At 37.8% G+C, this 9,898-nt stretch overlaps 1 long non-coding RNA gene across 1 annotated transcript; it reads left to right on the top strand.

Annotated features, from left to right (window-relative positions):
* The first annotated feature begins 8,663 nt into the window (after positions 1-8,663).
* Positions 8,664-9,898, top strand: LOC138348599 (uncharacterized). Its single transcript, XR_011221361.1, has 2 exons — positions 8,664-8,922; positions 9,478-9,898. It is a non-coding gene; the product is annotated as an uncharacterized lncRNA (long non-coding RNA).

The raw sequence follows: 9,898 nt of genomic DNA, 5'->3' as shown, positions 1-9,898 counted from the left end.
ATGGAAGGTCAAATGGTTTACAAGTTGAAACTGAAGAAAAACTGAAAGCCACTGAAAAAGTGTGGGATTGTCTTTGGAGAAGAACAACAAATTAGAAAAGGATATTGTCAAACTTAAGGAAGAACTTGAAAAATCTCTTATGTGGACAAAATCCTCTAAGTTGTTGTCAAATGCAACAAATCAGAGTAATTTCAATAAGAAAGGCCTAGGAAGTTTGAATATCACTCCTCCTTTTAACCCTCATAGCAAGTATGTATTTGTGTCTGACAATCTACTTTGTCTTCACTGTGGCAAAAATGGGCATTTAAAGAGAGAGTGTGCTAGCTGGAAAAATTCTCATGAAAGACTCTCTAGTTATGCTGAAAGGCAAAAAATATCAAAAGAGAGACCTGGTCGTCCAAAACCTTTTTCAACTGATAAATTTTCAAAGAAAAAATCTGTCACTGCCCCAATGTCCTTTGTTAGAAAGTTTCAAAAACTGCCTTATTGGACTAGATACAATCTGATCACTCCTTTGTCTGCCTTCTGGGAACTCAAATTGAAATGGGTTCCCAAGCTAAACAAGTGATTCTAGGTGCAGGTGAGTGAGAGGAGCAGCAATCAATATTGGTATATGGACAGTGGATACTCTAAACATATGACTGGTGACATCAAAAATTTCCTCTCACTCAAGACACTTCAGGGAGGAGGTGTCTCTTTTGGTGATGGAAAGAAGGGGTACATTTTGGGAGTTGGTAAAGTGGGAAAGTCTCTTGAAGATTCAATTGACAATGTGTATCATGTTGATGGGTTAAAGTATAGTCTTTTGAGTGTGTCTCAAATTTGTGACAAGGGAAATGAAGTCAAGTTTACTTCTGAGAAGTGCACTGTGGTTAGTCTAACTACAAAGAAAGTGATTCTCACTGCTTTCCGAAGTAAAAACATGTATGTGGCCAACTTAGAAACGTCTCATGGAGATGATCTGACATGTCTTAGTGCTCAAAATGAAAATGCTGATCTTTGGCATCGTAGGCTAGGGCATGTGAGCTCATCTTTATTGAGTAAACTGATTACAAAGGACCTGGTCCGAGGTCTACCAAAGTTGAAGTTTGCTGAAAATAAAATATGTGAAGCTTATGTCAAAGGAAAATAAATCAGATCATCGTTTAAGCCAAAGAAACAATTAACCTCATCAAGAACACTGGAGCTGTTGCACATGGACTTATGTGGACCTTTGTAGGTTCAAAGCAGAAATGGCAGGAAATACATTCTGGTGATAGTTGATGATTACTCAAGATATACATGGACAAGACACCTAAAATCAAAGGCAGAAACACTTGAAGAATTGGTGGTGTTCTTCAAAATGATTCAAACTAAATTGAATCAAATGATTTGTGGCATTCGATCTGATCATGGAACTGAGTTTGAGAACTCAAAACTTGATTAATTTTGCATGAAGAATGGTACGAGTCATAACTTTTCTGCTTCAAGAACTCCTCAACAAAATGGAGTGGTGGAAAGAAAAAATAGAACCTTGGTGAACATTGCCAGAACCATGATTATTGAGTCAAATCTTCCTCAAAGTTTCTGGGCTGAAGCTGTCAACACAGCTTGTCATGTTACCAATAGGTGTCTGATAAGAGCTGTTTTGAATAAGACCCCCTATGAGCTGCTCAACAACAGAAAGCCTATGATAAGCTATCTTAGGGCTTTTGGGTGTAGATGTTTTGTGTTGAACAATGGAAAGGATGATCTGGAAAGTTTGATCCTAGGAGTGATGAAGGAGTGTTTATTGGATATTCCTCATCGAGTAAAGCATACAAAATATTCAACAAAAGAACTCAATGCATTGAAGAAAGCATTCATGTTGTATTTGATGAAGATGGAAACCTGAAGAGCAATGGATCAAATGATGAAGATGAAGTGATCAAACTGTTCAATTCACAGAAAATTGAAAGCCGTGCATCTGATGCAGAACAACAGTTGAAAAATGACTATAATAATCATAATCATAGTCTACTTGAAGAGGCTGATGAAGTGGAAAAGTGTGATGAGGTACCTAATACTATTATGAATTCCAGTCAGAGTACATCAAATTCCCCAGAAAATGATGACACCCTTGATGAAGAAGAACATGCTGATCAGCTCAACCAGTCTGCTTTAAGACTAGGATGGAAACATAGTTCATCACATCCTCTTGATAATCTTATCTCTATTTTGAACTCTGGAATTCACACTAGATCAAAAATAAGAAATCTAGTTGTATTTTCAGCATTCATATCATCTATTGAGCCCAAGAATGTGAAAGAGGCATTAAGTGATGCAGATTGGATCAACTGAATGCAAGAAGAACTTCATCAGTTTAAAAGAAGCAAGGTACGGTACCTGGTTCCTCGACCTGCAGGAAGAACAGTACTAGGAACCATATGGGTTTTCCAGAAACAAGGTCGATGAAAATGGAGTGATTACTAGAAACAAATCCAGGTTGGTGGTTCAAGGATACAATCAAGAAGAATGAATAGACTATAATGAGACTTTTGCACGTGTTTCCAGGATGGGGGGCCATTAGGATTTTAATAGCTTTTGCTGCATTCATAGGGTTCAAGCTCTATCAAATGGATGTCAAAAGTGCATTTCTGAATGGAGATCTAAACGAGGATGTATTTGTCAAACAACCTCCTGGGTTTGAAGATGCTGAGCTACCAGATCATGTGTTCAGAATGAATAAGGCTCTGTATGGTTTGAAGCAAGATCCTAGAGCATGGTATGAAAGGCTGTCAAAGTTTTTGCTTAAGAATGGTTTCAAAAGAGGAAAGATAGACAATACTCTGTTCTTATTAAAAAGATAACAAGAATTGCTTATTATTCAAGTTTATGTGGATGATATAATTTTTGGAGCTACTTCAGAACATCTGTGTGAAGAATTCTCATCATTAATGGGAAAGGAATTTGAAATGATCATGATGGGCGAACTGACATTCTTCATTGGTTTACAAATCAAGCAATCATCAAATGGGATTTCAATCAGTCAGGAGAAGTACATTAAGGAGCTGCTGAAGAAATTCAATATGTTTGACTCCAAACCTATTGATACTCCTATGGGAACAAATTCCAAGCTTGTAGTAGATGAATCTGATCCTCTTGTGAATCAAACCATGTATAGGGGGATCATTGGATCCTTGCTATATCTGACTGCTAGCAGATCTGATATTGTCTATAGTGTTGGAATGTGTGCCAGATTTCAAGCATGTTCTCGTGACTCACACTTGAAGGCTGCAAAATGTATTCTAAGATACTTGAAGAAAACAGGGGACCTGGTTCTCTTCTATCCAGCAGGTGACACTTTTGATCTAGTTGGCTTTGCAGATGTTGATTTTGCTGGTTATCAAGTTGACAGGAAGAGTACTTCTGGAATGACTCATTTTCTTGGATCTTCACTCATTTCTTGGGGAACCAAGAAACAGAATTCTGTGGATCTTACAAGTGCTGAAGTTGAGTATATAGCAGCAGCGGCCTGTTGTTCACAGTTGTTATAGATCAAGCAACACTTGGAGGATTTTGGTATAAACATCAAAGCTATTTCTCTTATGTGCGCAATAGTAGTGCTGTTAGTATGGGAAAAGATTCAGTTGGGTATTCCTCTTATGTGCGACATATTGTCCAACGGAGGAGCAAATTGCAGACATCTTCACCAAGGCTCTCAGTAAAGATCAATTTGAGAGAAATAGGCTGAAGTTGGGTATGATGATCTCTAAGTGATGTCTGTAGCTTCCAACAGTTGAATTCCCTTGATGGCTAAATTTGTAGTACAGGTATCCTTTGTGTGAATAATTTAATATCTGGATTAGATCATTTTCGTACCATTGTAGGTATACTTTCAGGAAGGACTAGCTTAGCAAAGACATGGCTAGAACAACTGGAATGAGGATAAAACTGTGTTATGGTACCTGGTGCCTGTCCAGGTTAGCATTTGTACATTAATTTTAAACTGAAAATTATGACCGTTGATAATGCCATGTGTTAGTCATCGGTCATTCTGTACGTTAGTCCCATCGCTTATCCCTCAAGCGACACATCAAATCATGAACTTGACACCTTTTCAAGTCTTTTTAACCCTCTTTACTTCTTTTTTTGAATTTTTCATCCGTCCTTTAGCATTCCTTCCTTTTTTTAAAAAAAAAAGGAATCAAGGAAAAGTTAAAAGACAAAATCTGTTCTTCCTTCTTCCTTTTTCTCTTCGAAAAGCAAATTTTTGTTCTTATTCAAGTCAAATATGTTTGATCCTTCTTCCACCTCCAAACAAATGCTCACTGCTCTCAGTGAAATACAATCCATCACTTTTTACTCTCCTTCGGCAGTGGAGTCCAGATCCAGTGCCCCTTCAAGTTCTCAAAAAGATACACCTGACAATCCCTTCTATTCCATAGATCTGAACAACACTAGAACACTTACAGGACCTGGTCCTTGCCATGAAATGTTGCCTGATAATCTTTTTGAAGGAGACCTGCCAAGAAATAAATTGCTGAGTTTAACATCTTAGCAACAAGTGAAGAACTAGTTATTGAAAGTCTTGCAATGATGAGATTAAGAGGCTAGGGCTGAGCAAACTGAGGCTTTACAGAGGGAAGAGGTAAGAGACACTCAACCCACTTTTGATAAAACTCCAGATTTTCGAAGGTATCCTTCTTCCAACACCTCAGGCTCTGAAAGTGAATAGGAACCCCTAAAGTGGAAGGTTGAGAGAAGAGAGGGTGAAGTGTCTAGGAAGGGAAAAGAGAAGGCTGTGGAAGAGGCCCCTAGAAGAAGACCTACTACTAGGTCTAATGCTCGAAAATTGATGGCCGACGCCTTAAAGGCCAGTGCACGATCTACGACTGCCAGAACCTTTAAAGTATCAAACATTAAATGCCTGAGTCTGATGTTGTTGAGTTTTCTGCTGAGGAAGTTGAAAAGAAAAGCAAGAAGAAAAGGTCAGGAAACACAAAGTCAAAGGATTTGAAGAAGGTTGAGAAAACAAAATCCAAAAAGAAAAGTTCTGCAGGAAAAAGGAAGAGATCACAGGGACCTGGTGCCTAAAACAGGAATGACGAGAATGTCAACATGCAGGAAGTTGTTGAAAACCTGAGAAAGCAAGCCGTATTGGCTGGGAGAGTCTTTGATATGGGAATAATCAATTTTCTCGGCATGGACTCTCTTCATGATATGGTAGAAATCAATCATGGCTGCTTCTGTTCAATAGGAAATCTCCTATTCTCTATGAAGAAGAAGTGCGCGAATTCTATTATAACATTCAATTCAAAGAAGAAGGGAGTATCCTCACAAGGGTAAATGACATTGCTGTGCATCTGGATGAGTGTCTGCCGGGCAAAATTCTCAGGGGACCGGGTCTGTGACTGCAAAAACTTGCTCGATTGAGTTTGTGTCCTTGGTTTCTATGATTCCCACAACAAAAGTTTCTTGGATTTTTAAGAAGGTCATGAAGAGCGAGTACCAGTTGGTGTTCAAATTTGTTAACAAAGTTCTCCTTCCTCGGAATGAGAGGAGGACTTCAGCAACTTCTACTGACTTGTTTGTGATGGAGATGTTGTGCAGATTCGAAGCTCCGAATCTCCCAGGTCTTATGCTTGAGCATATCTACAAAACTGTCATCGAGAGGAAAGGGATTCATGGAATGGGATACAGATACTTTCTCACAGAAGTATTCAAGCATTTTAAAATTCCTCTCAGTGTTGGTAGGGTTGGGACGGTGAAACAAACTGTTTCAGAGAGTAACCTGGTCGAATGTGAGTGTATTGAAGGGAGAGGCAATACCAAGAGCAAGAAGGCTCAACTCATAGAAGATCAGGACCAACTCAAGCATGAGGTTGAGGAGCTCACTGTGCGTTTGAGTGGTAAAGATGCCGAAATTGCTATACTCAAAACTGAACTACTTACTGCACAGACTGAGGGACCTGGTACTTCCGTGGTTCAAGCCCTGGAGAGAGAAAATGCAGAGTTGAAGGACAAGGTTACTGCCTTACAAGAGAAGGCAATTAAAGATAACGATGCTTCCAATGCACGACTCACTCTCATTATCCAGTCCCAGTCTCATCAACCTCCTCCTTCCTAGCCTGTTAAAAACCTTCCATGTGTCTTTTTTTGTGTGGCTTATCTTTGTGTTATTGGATTATCAGTTTGACTTTAATGTACTAAATGTTATTGTGGAATGCTAGTTAACTTATTTCTCTGGTGTTCTAGTTATACTCTACTGTGAATGCTTTTTCTTTTTTGTTTGATTGCTATCTAGCTTTGATCTTATCTGGTATTACTGTTGACATTATTGATTTACTGTATATCTTTTTTATGATGCCAAAAGGGGGAAGTAAAACTGGTAAGTAGCTAAATGACTGAGTTATATGTGTGGGGGGAATATAGTGAGGGGGAACAAAGTGAGGGGGAATACAGTGAGGGGGAACAAAGTTTGAGTGGTGCCAGACTCTCAATGTGACGAGCCGGTTGACTGCCAACTGGAGAAGGTACAGAAAGTAGGTGCACTCTTCCCAACGGCGTCAGAAAGTCAGACTTCTCCAACCAATGGCAAAGAGTTTAAGGAAAGTGACTTGTCCATATAAAAGTCACTTTCCTAAACATCATTGGCAGTTTTTGCAACTTGACAAAGAATTTTTCAAGAACACTTGCAAAGGCTATAAGCAAACAAACGGTGGAATTATTCAAACAACAATAGAAATCTTTGGAGCATCTAGTATAGTTGTTTAAGAATATATTCTCTTGGTCTTACATTGTAAACTATTCCTGAAACTATAAAAGAATCAGTGGGTAGTGTTGAAATTCTAAGTTGTCTAGGTGGGATAGCTTAGTGGGTAGATTTATTTCTACTTAGGCTTGTTGGGCAATAGAGATTATTGCTTGAACGTGAGACTAAAAACTTCTTCTCACATTTGTTGTAATCGTGTTTCACTTTTGCTTGTGAAGATTAGTGAAAACGATTGAAAATCCTGTGAACAGGTCGTGGTTTTACTCCCTTTAGCAAGGAGGTTTCCACGTAAAATCGTTGTGTTGTTTAAACTGCATTTACTTTCTGTTTATACTGATTAGTGTGTCAATGGACCTGGTCCATTGACTGATAAGTGAAGGCACATATTCTATCACAAGTTCATCTTCGAATTTCAGCATTTGCGTGAGGAGTAAAAATGCAAGATCGTAGGTGAAGCTTTACCTCTCTAAGTGCAGCAGACGGGACAACGAGCAGGCAACAACAACCTCTACGACACAAAGCACAAACACGAGTAACAACCAAACGTTTTGGACAGAGATATCAACCTCCAAAACCGGACGAACTATTTCCTCTATTTCTTCGGAATACTAAGTATATACCTTAACTATTTTCCTTTAACTGTAATATTTTCGCTCAAAAAATTCAGCAGGAAACCAAATGTATATATATATATATTTCAGTACCTTCATATATTTTTACTGCTGTTTTGCTATGTTGTTGTAAAAAACCTTGCTTTCCCAATTTTGGAACTGAATTTATTTTCAATCCACAACGATCCTATACAGTGAAGAAAAAATAAGGCTTTCACAGATGGGGAGGGCGGGGAAATTTCAGAAAAAGCTTGGGGCAGAACTTGGATTCTATGTCCCCTTTTGAGTTAAAATCCCACCCTTTCACCATTAAAGGGGAAACACCCTTTTATCTGAGCTTTCAACCTTATTCCGACAGAGGAAAAAGGAGAATCGACGGCTTGGATTCAACCTCCATGTCCTTGGCGTCGACGTGGAATAATCTCACGCCGCCAAGGAAAAACGCGTTCTGCTATCCTCGTACGAGCTGAAAATGACTCGGGAGGAAAAGCCAAAATCGCGCAAGGCTTCTCTCTGCATTGTTGCTGCTTTTCCGTGCATAGATTTTGGTTCTTCTCCTTCACGCGGTTGGGAATCACATGTTTTGGAGTTCATTTGCTGAAAAAGGGAAAGAGATGGGTCGGTTTAACCGATATCGGGTTGCTTACTCGGGATTGGATGGGCTGCCGGGTCTTGTTTTCGGGAAATTGGGATGGATCCTCTGTGAGGAGGAAAAAGTGGGGTGGGTATTAATACTTCCTTGGTGGGCCGGGATTTTGGGTTTCTTTAAGATAAAAATACATTGGGCTGGGAAAAAGGAAAGGAGCCCCAAAATGGACCGATTTGAATTGGGAAAAAGCGAAGGGCATTGTGAATGGGAGCCCGAGATTTGATTTTTCAAATTAGTAAATCAGCCGAATTGAGTCGTTTGGAAAATTCCTCTAAAATGAACAAATAGGATGAATTAATGTAAGTTAATAAATAAGTTTCTTAATTTAAACGACATAAAATAACCATAGCTAATCTAAAAATATCCATAATTTCTCAAATCAAACTAAATGTCGAAACATTTTAGTAAAACCAAAATTTTGAGACAATTTTTGACATTTATATAATATTATGATTATAATATATATATATATATATATATATATATATAATATTATTTAAAGAGACAAATCATTTTAAATCGTTTGAAATTGAAGAAGCTCGATAATTAACTTCTATCTAGGGGTCAAAATTGGGTGTCAACAGGAGGAACAACCTTCGCTGCCCTATGAGGCAGCCACAAACCACCCAACACCACATATATAACTCTAGCTTTCTTTTTCATTAGACACACCACAAAACTACCTACAAGATCCCCCTTTGTTTTCCCCATTTTTTCCGACAGAAGCTTCGAAGAACCGGAGCTAAATAACACTAGACTCCTTCCCCTCTTCCCCCTTCACAATTTTCTTTTGTTTTCAGGTGATTTTTACTAAAAGTCGACAAGTTTCAGTAGTTTAAGGCTCACAATGTTGCTGCTCCATGTCTTCTCCGGCGAAATCCACGAGCTCCGATGAGCACCATCAGTCCCGCACTCTTATCATCACCACGGTACTATGTCTTTCTTTAAATTCTCCTCATATTTTTTTATCTGCTTGGCAAGTTATATTTGTGTCGTTAATACTTTATTTTTATAGGTCTTGCTACATTATTTATTGTTATCATTTGTCGTAAGAGTTATATTGAAATATTGTTGGATGATATAGTTTTTTTAATTATTATTTTAGTTTTTTTTTGTTGGACACAATTTAGTTCAGTTATAATTTTTAGATTCGTTCATTTTAATGTTTGAAATTTTGCCGGTAATTAATTTGATTTTCTAATTTAATTTATCAATTACAGTAGTTTTTTTTATTATTGTCGTTTACTTTTTCTAGTGGATAATGACTTTTAGATTTGATTTACTTATTTTATATTGTTTATTGCTATTTGGGTAGTACATTACTGTTGGTAATTATTATTATAATATTATATTATTAGAAGTAGTAGCAGTAGTAGTCTGGTAATGTTGGTGTTGTTATGGTCGATATTATTAATATTATTATGTTTATCCTTTTACTTAAGGTTAATTTTATGGAGTCTTCCTCTGGTTCTTCCTGTCTCTAGTACAAATCAAATCACAGGATCTCTGTATGTATGTGCTGAGGAGCTATATCTCTCGGACGAAAGACTTCTGAATCCTGAATTTCGGAATGGCAACAATTGATACCCCTTTCAGCAAGAGTTGTCGTGGTCTTCAAGAATCTTCTTCCAACCTCTGAGGTGGTCCGTCAAGTCCTCTAGCCTAGGGTAGTCAAAATAAAGGCAGGATTCTCTCGTCTTTTATTTTCCTTTTTTCTGAGAGAGATGTCGTCCTTCCAGTTCCTGATGAATTGAGTCCGCGTATCACTCTAAATTGTTTTATATGTTAAAATTGGCCAATGAAGAAATTATCGTCAATTTTTAAGGTCTTCCATATTTATAAAACGAATTTTATTTTTAAGTTACTATTTGATTAATTCATATTTTATTTCTTACTAACACTTTA

The sequence above is a fragment of the Solanum lycopersicum genome, chromosome 5 (genome assembly GCF_036512215.1).
Source record: "Solanum lycopersicum chromosome 5, SLM_r2.1".
NCBI lineage: Eukaryota > Viridiplantae > Streptophyta > Magnoliopsida > Solanales > Solanaceae > Solanum > Solanum lycopersicum.
This window is presented reverse-complemented; position numbering and strand designations above follow the sequence as displayed.